At 48.3% G+C, this 11,358-nt stretch overlaps 1 pseudogene; it reads left to right on the forward strand.

The window, feature by feature from the left end:
• The first annotated feature begins 5,658 nt into the window (after window positions 1-5,658).
• On the forward strand, window positions 5,659-8,779 carry LOC119879514 (annotated as a pseudogene).
• The last annotated feature ends 2,579 nt before the right edge of the window (window positions 8,780-11,358 follow it).

The raw sequence follows: 11,358 nt of genomic DNA on the forward strand, positions 1-11,358 counted from the left end.
ATGGAGAGACCGAGGCAGGGAAGGAGAGACAGAAGTGGAGGGATGGACAGAGACAGGGAGGGAGAGATAGATAGAGGTGGGCAGGGAGACGGAGAGAAAGCGAGGGGGAGACCGAGAGACAGGGAGGGAGAGAGAGATGGAGACAGGGAGGAGTGACTGAGACGACGGGGGTGAGAGATCGAGATGGGGGAGAGACACAGGACAGGGAAGGAAGGATCCAGAGACAGGGAGGGACAGACAGACCAAGAGACAGAGAGGGAGAGATGAGACAGAGGGGAGAGACCAAGGTGCAGGGAGGGAGACCGAGAGACAGGAGGGGAGAGTCAGAGACAGGGAGGGAGGAGACAGCGAGACAGAGACAGGATGGAGAGAATGAGACAGGGAGGGAGACAAGTGAGAGTCCGAGAGACAAGAAGGTAGGCACAGAGACAGGGAGAGAGAGACAGCGAGGGACAGGCCATGATAGGCAGTAAGAGAAGAAAGACTGGGAGGGACACAGAGACTGGGAGGGCGAGGGAGAGAGAGAGATGGGGGTGGGGGCAGAGGCAGAGAGACTGGGAGGGAGACAGGGCCAGACCGGGGGGAGAGCGAGGGAGACAGTGAGGGAGAGACAGAGACCGGGACGGAGGGACAGGGATGGAGACACAGAGCCAGAGAGAGGCTCCGTGCCTCCGTGAGCAGGTGTCCCTCGGGACTGAGCCGGGGCGCAAGGCCTCGGCCCCGGCGCCCCGACTAGACTAGCGGGGGGAGGCAGAGGCGGTCTCGGGTCCCCTGTAGGCTCCGCGGAGGGCGGGCCTCTGTGTGGCAGGTCTGCGGGGGGCGTGGCGGGGGCGGGGCGGGAGCTTGCCCAGGCGCCTGAGCCCGAGCGTGACCTGAAGGGGGCCGGGGCGTGGCCGCAGGAGGAGCTGTGCGCAGATGCGGCGACCTGGGCACGGCAGGAGGTTGCGCGGCCGCGCCCCCAGTCCAGCCCGCGGCCCGCGGTTCCCCGCGGTTCCCCGCGGTTCCCCGCGCTCCGGGCTCGCGGCAGCGGCTCTGCAGGCCTCGGCCCCCGGCGCGCAGGTCAGCGTGGGCCCCGGGAGGCGTGACGGGCCCCGGGGTGGCTGTGCGAGAGGCATCTGGCCCTCGCTGGTGGCGCGGCGGGTGCCTGGGAGGGACCGGAGGGGGACAGTGAGTCTTGGGGGCCGCATGGAGGCGCCCCCGTGGCGAGCCCGGCGGACACCCTTTGGGCCGCCAGGGTGCCGGGCAGAGGGCTGCGCGGGGGAGGAGTGGTGGCACCTGTTCTCGGAGGGGGGCGGCGGCGGGGCCTCCTACGTGTCAGGTCAGGTCTCACAGGAGCGGCTCAGGGAGGGTGTGGGGCCCCTCCACCGGGGCTCGGGGAGGTGCCGCCGAACCCATCCGCGGCTGCTCAGAGGGGTTAGGATGCAGGCACCTTGCGATGTCAGGGCAGGGCCTTGGGGCGGTGGCTTGAGGGCCTGGGCTGCTGGGCCCCCCCAGGCCCCCCAAGGCCCTTGGCTGTTCCTCCTCCCCCCACCCCCTCCCCGCTCTCAGGTCCCTCCCTAAGCTCCCCAGCCTGGCCGGCAGCATGCCCCCCTCCCCCTTGGTCCCTTTCAGGTGAATATGGCTACCTCTGAAATTGTTGAATTTTGAAATCGTTCCCCTTTCTGCACATCCTGTCCAGTATTTGTGGTTTCCTGTCTGGCCAATGTTCCCCATTCTCACCGGTGTAAGGTGGGATTTCGTTGTGCTTTTGACGTGTGTTTCCCTGATGGAAATAACAGTGATGCGGCGCATTTTCTCATGGGCTTGTCGGCCACGTCGACGTCTTGCTCTGTGCCATTTCGGTTCGTGTCTTTTGCCCATTTCCGGATTGGATGGTTGGTTTCTCTGCTGTTGAGTTGAATGGGTTCTTTAGAGATCGTGGATGCTGGCCCTTTATCGACGGGTCATTTGCACGTAGCTTCTCCCATTCTGGAGGTTGTCTGTTGGTTTTGTTGAGTGTCTCTTTGGCTGTGCGGAAGCTTCTCATCCCGATGAAGTCCCAATAGTTCATCTTTGCTTTTGTTTTCTGGCCTGTGGGTGTATCTTGCAGAAGTTACTGTGGCCAAGTTCGGGAAGGACGTTGCCTGTGTTCTCCCCTAGGGTTTTGATGGAATCTCATCTCACATTTACATCTTTCATCCATTTTGAGTTTATCTTGTGTATGGTGTGAGACAGTGGTCCAGTTCACTCTCTGCATGTGGCTGTCCAGCATTCCCAGTGGCATTTATGGAGAGACTTGTCTTTTTTCCAGTGGATGGTCTCTCCTGCTTGGTCGAATATGTGGTCTTGACCACTGAGTGGAGGGTCCACTTCTGGATTCCTCTTCTGTTCCATTGATGGATGTGTCTGTTTTTGTGCCTGTACCACACTGTCTTGGTGAGCACAGCTTTGCAGTGCAACCTGAAATCCGGCATTGTACTGCCCCCCGCTGTGGTTTTCTTGGCTACTCTTCCTGTGGCCATTCGGGGTCCTTTCTGATTCCACACAAATCTTCAGATGATCTGTTCCAGCTCTCTGAAGAGAGTCCATGGTATTTTGATAGGGATTGCATTGTGTAAATTGCCCTGGGTCACGTTGACGTTTTCCCAATATTCATTCTTCGGATCCATGAGCATGGAATAGTTTGCCATCTCTTTGTGTCTTCCTCAGTCTCTTTCAGACGTGTTCTGTCATTTTTCGGATAGAGATCCTTGACCTCTTTGGTTAGGTTTATTCCTAGGTAGCGCATGCTTTCGGGTGCCATCCCAAATGGGGTTGACTCCTTAATTTCTCTTTCTTCAGTCTCATCGTTAGCGTGTAGAAAGGCCACTGGTTTCTGGGCATTGATTTCGTACCCTGTCACACTGCCGAATTTGCTGTATGAGTTCTAGCAGTCTTGGGGTCGAGTCTTTTGGGTTTTCCAGGTGTATGGTATCATGTCATCTGTGAACAGGGAGAGTTTGACTTCTTCTAGGCCGATTTGAATGCCTTTTATTTCTTTTTGTTGCCTGATTGCTGAGGCTATGACGTCTAGTGTTATGTTGAATGCATGAGTGATGAGAGTGGACATCCCTGTCTCGTTCCTGATCTTCTTGGGAAAGGCTCCCAGCATTTCCCCCTTGGGAATGATAATTTGCCGCGGGCTTTTCATAGATGGCTTTGAAGATGCTGAGGAATGTTCTCTCTATCCCTATACTCTGAAGCGTTTGGATCAGGAATGGATGCCGTATTTTGTCAAATGCTTTCTCTGCATCTATTGAGAGGATCATCTGGTTCTCGTTTTTTCTCTTGCAGATCTGATCAGTCACATGGAGTGTTTGACAAGTGTTGAACCAGCCTTGCATCCCGGGGATAAATGCTACCTGGTCACGGTGAGTAACTTCTCAATGTACCGTTGGATCCTATTGGTCGTATATTGTTGAGAACGTTTGCATCCGTGTTCATCGGAGACATTGGTCTATAACTCTCCTTTTTGGTCGGGTGGGGTCTTTGTCTGCTTTTGGACTTAAGGTGATGCTGGTCTCATAGAACGAGTTTGGAAGTATTCCATCTCCAGAAGCTTCAGCTGGCCTCACTGTAGTCTCTTTGGCAGGCTCTTGATTTGGTTCAGGATGTTGCTCAGTGGCAAAAGTCATTTGCTCCACTGAGGCAGGTGGCGGCTCCGGCATGTGCGGGAACCCGATAGCATGCACCTGGGCGTGCTCTTCCTCCAGGGTGGCCACGGGTACAGGTAGCTCTTGCATGTCGGAACAGTGAGTCAGAGGTGTTACCACCACATGCATTGGTTTGGTCTGAGCAGCTGGCTTCTCGGCTCGAGCCATGACCAGCTCAATCACCTCTGGCCCTGAAGCTTTAGCAGGCCCCAAGGTAGGAGCTGGGGCCAGTTGTTGAGGTGGTTCAGGATATTGCACAGGGGTGGACACTTTGCTCCACTGAGACGAGTGGTTGCTCCGGCATGTGGCAGACCCTGATAGCATGCGCTGGGACATGATCTACTGCGAGGGTGGCCAAGATTGCACGTGGGTCCTCCTTGTTGGGAGAGTGAATCAGAGATTTGACCACCTCATGCATTGGCTTCAACTCAGCAGCTGGTATCTCTACTCTGGCCAAGCACTCAGCACCGACAGCCCTGCCCAGCTCGATCACCTCAGGCCCAGAAGCTTCATCAGGCCCCACCTTCAGAGCTGGGGTGGGCTGCTGACATGATGTTGCTCAGGGGCCAAAGCTGGTTGCTGCACTGAGGCAGGTGATTCCTTTGGCATGGCATGCCGGGGACATTGATAGTGGGCACCTGGGGGAGCTCTTGTTGCAGGGTGGCCAAGTGTGTAGGTGGCTCCTCCAGGTGGGACAGTGAATCAGAGGTGTGACTGCCTTGTAAATTGACTTGGCCTCAGCAGCTAGCTTCTCGGCTCGGGCCATGCACTCAGCACCAACTGCCATGCCCGGCTCAAACTGCTCAGGCCCATAAGTTTCAGCTTGCCCCAGTGTAGTAGCTCTGGCGGGCTCTTGATTTCGTTTAGGATGTTGCTCAGTGGCCGAAGTCGGTTGCTTCACTGAGGCAGGTGGCTGCTCTGTCATGTGGGGGATCCCGATAGCATGCCCCTTGGCATGCTCTTCCTCCAGGGTGGCCATGGGTACAGGTACTTTTTCACATTTGAAATACATTATTGCATATTTGCTTATGTTAAAAAAAAAAACTGTGTCCAAAACTTAAAGATTCTTATTTACTGATGCATTTAAATCTTTCTCATGATGATCTACGGCATTTAACATAGTAGTGAAATTGTTCGTATCTGTGCCTTCAGCAGCTTTTACTTCTGTACTTGTGGTGTTCCTGTTTATATCACTCGGATATCTTTTGAAAAACAATGACATACTTTAGAACCCTGAAGATTTCCCTGGTGTTTTTTTTTTTTTTAGTGTCATACATTTCCATTTATTGGACCTACTGAATACATCAGTTAAATGTTTGCTTATTTTACATAAAGGGCCCATTTTCTTTTTTTTTTGTTTTTAATTTTTTTTTAAATTTTATTTATTTATGATAGTCACAGAGAGAGAGAGAGAGAGAGAGAGAGAGGCAGAGACACAGGCAGAGGGAGAAGCAGGCTCCATGCACCGGGAGCCCGATGTGGGATTCGATCCCGGGTCTCCAGGATCGCGCCCTGGGCCAAAGGCAGGCGCCAAACCGCTGCGCCACCCAGGGATCCCCAGAATTTTTAATTTTTTATTGGAGTTCAATTTGTCCACATATAGCACAACACCCAGTGCTCATCCCGCCAAGTGCCCCCCTCATTGCCCATCACCCAGTCACCCACCCCCACCCACTTCCCCTTCCACTACCCCTTGTTTGTTTCCCAGAGTTAGGTGTCTCCTGTTTTGTCACCCTCACTGATACTTTTCACTCATTTCTCTCCTTTGCCTTTATTCCCTTTCACTAATTTTATATTTCCCAAATGAATGAGACCATATAATGTGTGTCCTTTTCCGATTGACTGTTTTCACTCAGCATAATACCCGGGACAGCTGCACCCCAATGTTTATAGCAGCAATGTCCACAATAGCCAAACTGTGGAAGGAACCTCGGTGTCCATCGAAAGATGATGGATCAAGAAGCTGTGGTCTGGCGGGCGGGAAGTCATGGCGGCTCACCTAAAGAAACGAGTGTACGACGAATTCACTAAGGAGGTCCAGCAACAACAGGAGGAAATTGCAACCAAGAAACTGCGATTGACAAAACCAAGTAAATCTGCAGCACTCCACGTAGATCTGTGTAAAGCTCCCTTCCCAGCGGATGCTTTGCAGTATCTACTCCAGTTTGCCAGAAAGCCTGTTGAAGCAGAAAGTGTGGAAGGAGTAGTTAGGATTCTCTTGGAACATTATTATGGAGAATGATCCATCTGTGAGACTGAAAATTGCATCATTGTTGGGTTTATTATCAAAGACTGCAGGATTTTCACCAGACTGCATTATGGATGATGCCATTAACATCCTGCAGAATGAAAAGTCTCATCAAGTCCTTGCTCAACTGTTGGACAGCTTGCTTGCAACTGGCACCAGACTCCCAGAGAATCAAGCTATCCAGATGGGATTAGTTGATGTAGCCTGCAAGCACCTCACAGATACGTCTCATGGTGGAAGAAATAAGTGCCTGCAATTACTTGGCAATCTTGGCTCTTTGGAGAAAAGTGTCACAAAAGATGGAGAAGGCCTAGCTGTCAGAGATGTCCAGAAGATGATAGGGGATTACTTCAGTGACCAAGACCCACGTGTCAGAACAGCAGCTATAAAAGCCATGTTGCAGCTTCATGAGAGAGGACTGAAATTACACCAAGCAATTTATAATCAGGCCTGTAAATTGTTGTCTGATGACTATGAACAAGGGCGCAGTGCTGCAGTCCAACTTATCTGGGTTGTCAGTCAGCTCTATCCTGAAGCGTTGTCCCCATTCCTTCTTCTAATGAAGAAATTCGCTTAGTTGGTGATGCATTTGGAAAAATTTGCCCCATGGTCAATGATGGCTCCTGGGTGGTTCGAGTTCAGGCTGCAAAGCTGTTGGGCTCAATGGAACAAGTCAGTTTCTCATTTCCTGGAGCAAACACTCGACAAGAAGCTCATGTCCGATCTCAGGAGAAAATGCACTGCACATGAACATGCCAAGGAACTTTACAGGTCAGGAGAGTTTTCCAGTGGCAGAAAGTGAGGAGGTGATGCTCCCAAAGAAGAAATAGATACAGGAGCTGTGAACTTGATTGAGTCAGGAGCTTGTGGAGCCTTTGTTCAGGGATTGGAAGATGAGATGTATGAGGTCCTCATTGCTGCTGTGGAGGCTCTCTGCGTGCTGGCCCAATCTTCACCTTCTTTTGCGGAGAAGTGCCGCCCTGATTTCCTGGTTGACATGTTTAATGATGAAATTGAGGAAGTACATCTGCAGCCCATACACAGCATGAGAAAAATTTCTAATAATATCACTCTCCGAGAGGATCAGCTTGACACTGTCCTGGCTGTGTTAGAGGATTCATCCAGAGATATTCGAGAGGCTCTTCATGAACTTTTATGCTGTACTAATGTTTCGACTAAAGAAGGGATTCATCTTGCACTGGCGGAGCTGCTGAAAAATTTAACCAAGTACCCTACTGATAGGGACTCTATATGGAAGTGCTTGAAGTTTCTGGGAAGTCGGCATCCAACCCTGGTGCTTCCCTTGGTGCCAGAGCTCCTGAGCACCCATCCATTTTTTGACACAGCTGAACCAGACATGGATGAACCAGCTTACATTGCAGTTTTGGTTCTTATTTTTAATGCTGCTAAAACCTGTTCAACAATGCCAGCACTGTTCTCAGATCATACCTTCAGGCATTATGCCTACCTCTGAGACAGTCTTTCTCATCTGTTCCTGCCTTAAGGTTACCAGGTAGAAAACTAGTGTCATCGGCCATTTCTCCCGGTATTGCGCCCCATGAGGACCCGTCCCATCAGTTCCTGCAGCAGAGCTCTGAAAGGGTGTACAGTCTTCAGAGCACCGGAACCCTCAGGAACCCAGAAGCTGCTGGAGTTCACCATCCAGGATCTTCAAAAACGTGGAGAACTTCAGTCTGAACTAGCAGGAGTCGCTGCTAGGAGTTCTCGGCTACCTATCTTTGGTGTCAGCTTCTTCTCCTCAAGGCCTTGCAAGAAAAGCTCTGGAATGTGGCTGCCCTTTATATTTGAAGCAGAGTGACTTGGCCTCCACAGCAGCAAAACAGATCATGGAAGAGACCTACCAAATGGAGTTCATGTACAGTGGTGTGGAGAATAAACAGGTGGTGATTTACATCACCTGAGGCTGCAGGCCAAAGCCTTGCAACTTATAGTAACAGCACGGACTACTCGAGGAGTTGACCCCTTATTTGGGATGTGTCAAAACTTTTTACAGGAAGTGGACTTTTTTCAGAGGTGTTTTATTGCGGATTTGCCCCACCTAAAGGACAGCTTTGTGGACAAACTTGACCTTGATTATGCCCCGACTCATGACATCCAAACCTGTGGAAGTGGTCAAAATTCTACGGACCATGCTGAGGCAGAGTACCTTCTTGCACCTCCCCCTTCCAGAGCAGATCCACACACTTCAGCCAGCATCATTGAGCCAGCAGGTGAGTCAGACAACCCCTTGCAGTTTACATCTGGATTGGTTGTGGCCCTGCATGTCGATGTGACCCTGGAAAATGTCCAGGACCCTCAGAGTGCTGTGAAGGTCCAGGTCTTCTATCCAGATGGCCAGGCTCAGATGATTCATCCTAAGCCGGCAGACTTGCAGAATCCTGGCCCAGGGCGCCACCGGCTTATCACTCAGGTGTACCCCTCCCATACTGCCTGGACAGAACCATGCCAGGTGGATGTGAGGCTGCTGCTGGCCTACAACTCCAATTCCGCATTCCCAAATCCCCCTGGATTGACGGTGGCGAAGTGTCACCCCAGGTGGAAACCAGCATCGAGGGCACCATCCCCTTCAGCAAGTCTGTGAAAGTTTCCATAATGCCCAAACCTGCAAGGCGCTGAGTCACAAGCATTGTGTAGAGCTAAAGCTGAGAAAGACCTTCTTAGGTAGCAGAGTGAGCCCGAAGCCTAGAGCACTTCACCTGGAGCCGGCGTATGGGCATGAGCACCATCACCCTTATCGTCTCATCTGGTATCAAACACAAAATAAATTATTTTGCATTAAAAAAACAAAAACCTTCAAGTCCACACCTCTTCCTTCCCTGACTCCCCCCACCACCTCAATAAAGTTGAGAAAACAACAACAACAACAACAAGAATCTGTGGTCTATGATACAATGGAATATTACTCAGCCATTAGAAACGACAAATGCCATGAAAGGAGAGTGATGTTTGTCTACTTGTTGGGTTCATGTTGTTGTACGTGTGTGTGCAGCCAACCAGCAGTGCTCATTATGTACCAGATCATCTACTAAGAATAGTCTTTTACCCAAAACCAGGAAAGAGGAGAGAGAAAGAACTAGTTTTGAGAGCTTTTTGATTTGGAAAAAGCATTACAAAAATCACGATTTTCATTATACAGTAAGGGAGTAGCTTCCTTCATTCTCGTGAGGATTAACGATAGAGGGAGTCCTGTGAAATGAAGACCACTTTGTATTCCAATTTAATTTCTTGAATTTCTTAATTGTTTCCTTTCTTTTTGGTTTTTACTGACATTCAAAAACTGAAAAACTTCTAGCTCATAACTTTGTTGCATTTCTAGGTCCTTGCAGCAACAAAAGGAGATTGTCATATTAGGACTAGAACTTTAAGTGAGTCCTAAAGTATTGGAAGAAAATTCTAAAATATACATTGAGGTTCTACAAGGAAAAGATTGAGTTTAAACAAAAGAGCCTGAGCTAATTCTTCCAGAAGGTTTGTTACTTTGAATTCAGAGCCCTTTTACAAGTATATTAGAAAAATAAGTAGTCCCACAGTATCAGTCGATTCATGTATAAATGAGAAGAGGGCTAACATTAATGAAACTACCTCTAAAGTAGTTGACTGCCAAGCTGATTGTTAAATTGGTTATTATGGAAACAGGAGAACCAACTCACACACTTAGAAATGAGGTCCCAGACTGGAAGCACTGGTAAATGTAGCTGCTCATAATCTAAGTTAAATAATTCCTTGACAATCTGAGTAGATCTATATCATCATGGTGGTCTTATATGTAATTTAGGGTGTTTAGTAGGAAATTATTGAATGGACTTCATGATTCTCTAGAGCTTATTTTTGAGAGGTGCTAGTGAATCAGGAGGGAAAAAATAAATGCTCAAAAAAGTCCTATTGCCATCTTACACATTTGGGGAAACTGTAAGAATATGTCCAAAGAATCTTGGTCTTCAATACTTTTATATACAGTAATAACTAACACCATAAAATAGCACTTATTTAGATAGAATTGATGGTAGACGTGGCAGTACTACATCCTTTTCTACAATGTCTGAGTGTTTGTAGTACTTAAGACCTTTCCATCAGGCATCAACATTAAATATTGAATACCTCTAGAAAGTGTGAAAATAATTTTGTCTTTGGAAGTAGTTAACGTGCAGTTTTTCCGTGTGTCCCATTGGACTTTTCTAGTGATGATTCTCCTAGGATGCTTTATCAGTAGGTGTCTGGATTTTATGGACTAAAAAGCTGATATTTTCTTTTATAATTGAAATCTGTAAATTATCTTTATACTTAATTTTCTATGTCCATTCATAGCAAAAAGTAAGCAAAATATCCCAAGACAAAGAATGATGGTTCCCCCCCCACCAAACCTTGAGCATAACCGTTGAGGAACAAGAACTGTCGGAGATCTATGTGTGTGTATCTGTACATACATCCATGCATACATGGCAAGATTTAACAGAAATCACAATTCCGACATCATCTGTGGTTTATGTCACAGCTCTTCTCTGTCGTCAGCCTCTGTTTTTCTCTTTGGGCTTTCGTTGAAAAATACTCAGCCTCATATCTTTTGCTCTGAGACTTTAACTGTAATCCTTGAATTCTTAATTTCAGTTCAGAAACCCTAGTCGTAGAACTCATGAGTCTCCAGATTTCCATGACTGTCACCAAAAATTGAAAATCCTATAGGTTTGCCTTTTTTTTTTAAACTAAAGACTTAAAAGCAAGAAAAGAAAAAAATGCTTCTTTCTGTCTTGACAAACATGAGGAAGAAACTGCAAACAGGAATACAGGTGGAAGCAACTCCTTCTGTAGCCTCCCCTTGTACTTTTAAAAGAGTTTTGTCATGGGGTTAATGATGGAGAAAGTTGACAACAGGCATTGTATATGTCTGCTGTTCGCAAACTGTATTGTGTGACCGTATTTTTTTCCCAGTCATTGAAAGGATTCTCCCAGTGTGATACCTCTTAATTTAAAAAAAAAGTGTTTTTTTCTCCTGTAAAATAGTCATCATTTGGAACTGGAGGGTATTACGCTCAGTGAAGTAAGTCAATCGGAGAAGGGCAAACATTATAATGTCTCATTCTTTTGGGGCATATAAAAATAGTGAAAAGGAATAAAGGGGAAAGGAGAAAAAATGAGTGGGAAATATCAGAAAGGGAGACAGAACATGACAGACTCCTCACTCTGGAAAATGAACAAGGGGTGGAAGAAAAGGAGGTAGGGGGGGTGTGTGGGGTGACTGGGTGACGAACATTGAGGGGGACACTTGATGGGATGAGTGCTGGGTGTTATGCTATATGTTGGCAAACTGAACTCCAATAAAAAAATCATCATTATTTTATGACATTTATAAAATGCAGTAAAAGATAAGGAAACCATCCTGAGAGGCAGGATGCCTCTCTCATTTGGCCAGCTTTTTAACAT

The sequence above is a fragment of the Canis lupus genome, unplaced genomic scaffold (assembly GCF_011100685.1).
Source record: "Canis lupus familiaris isolate Mischka breed German Shepherd unplaced genomic scaffold, alternate assembly UU_Cfam_GSD_1.0 chrUn_S968H1134, whole genome shotgun sequence".
Lineage (NCBI taxonomy): Eukaryota > Metazoa > Chordata > Mammalia > Carnivora > Canidae > Canis > Canis lupus.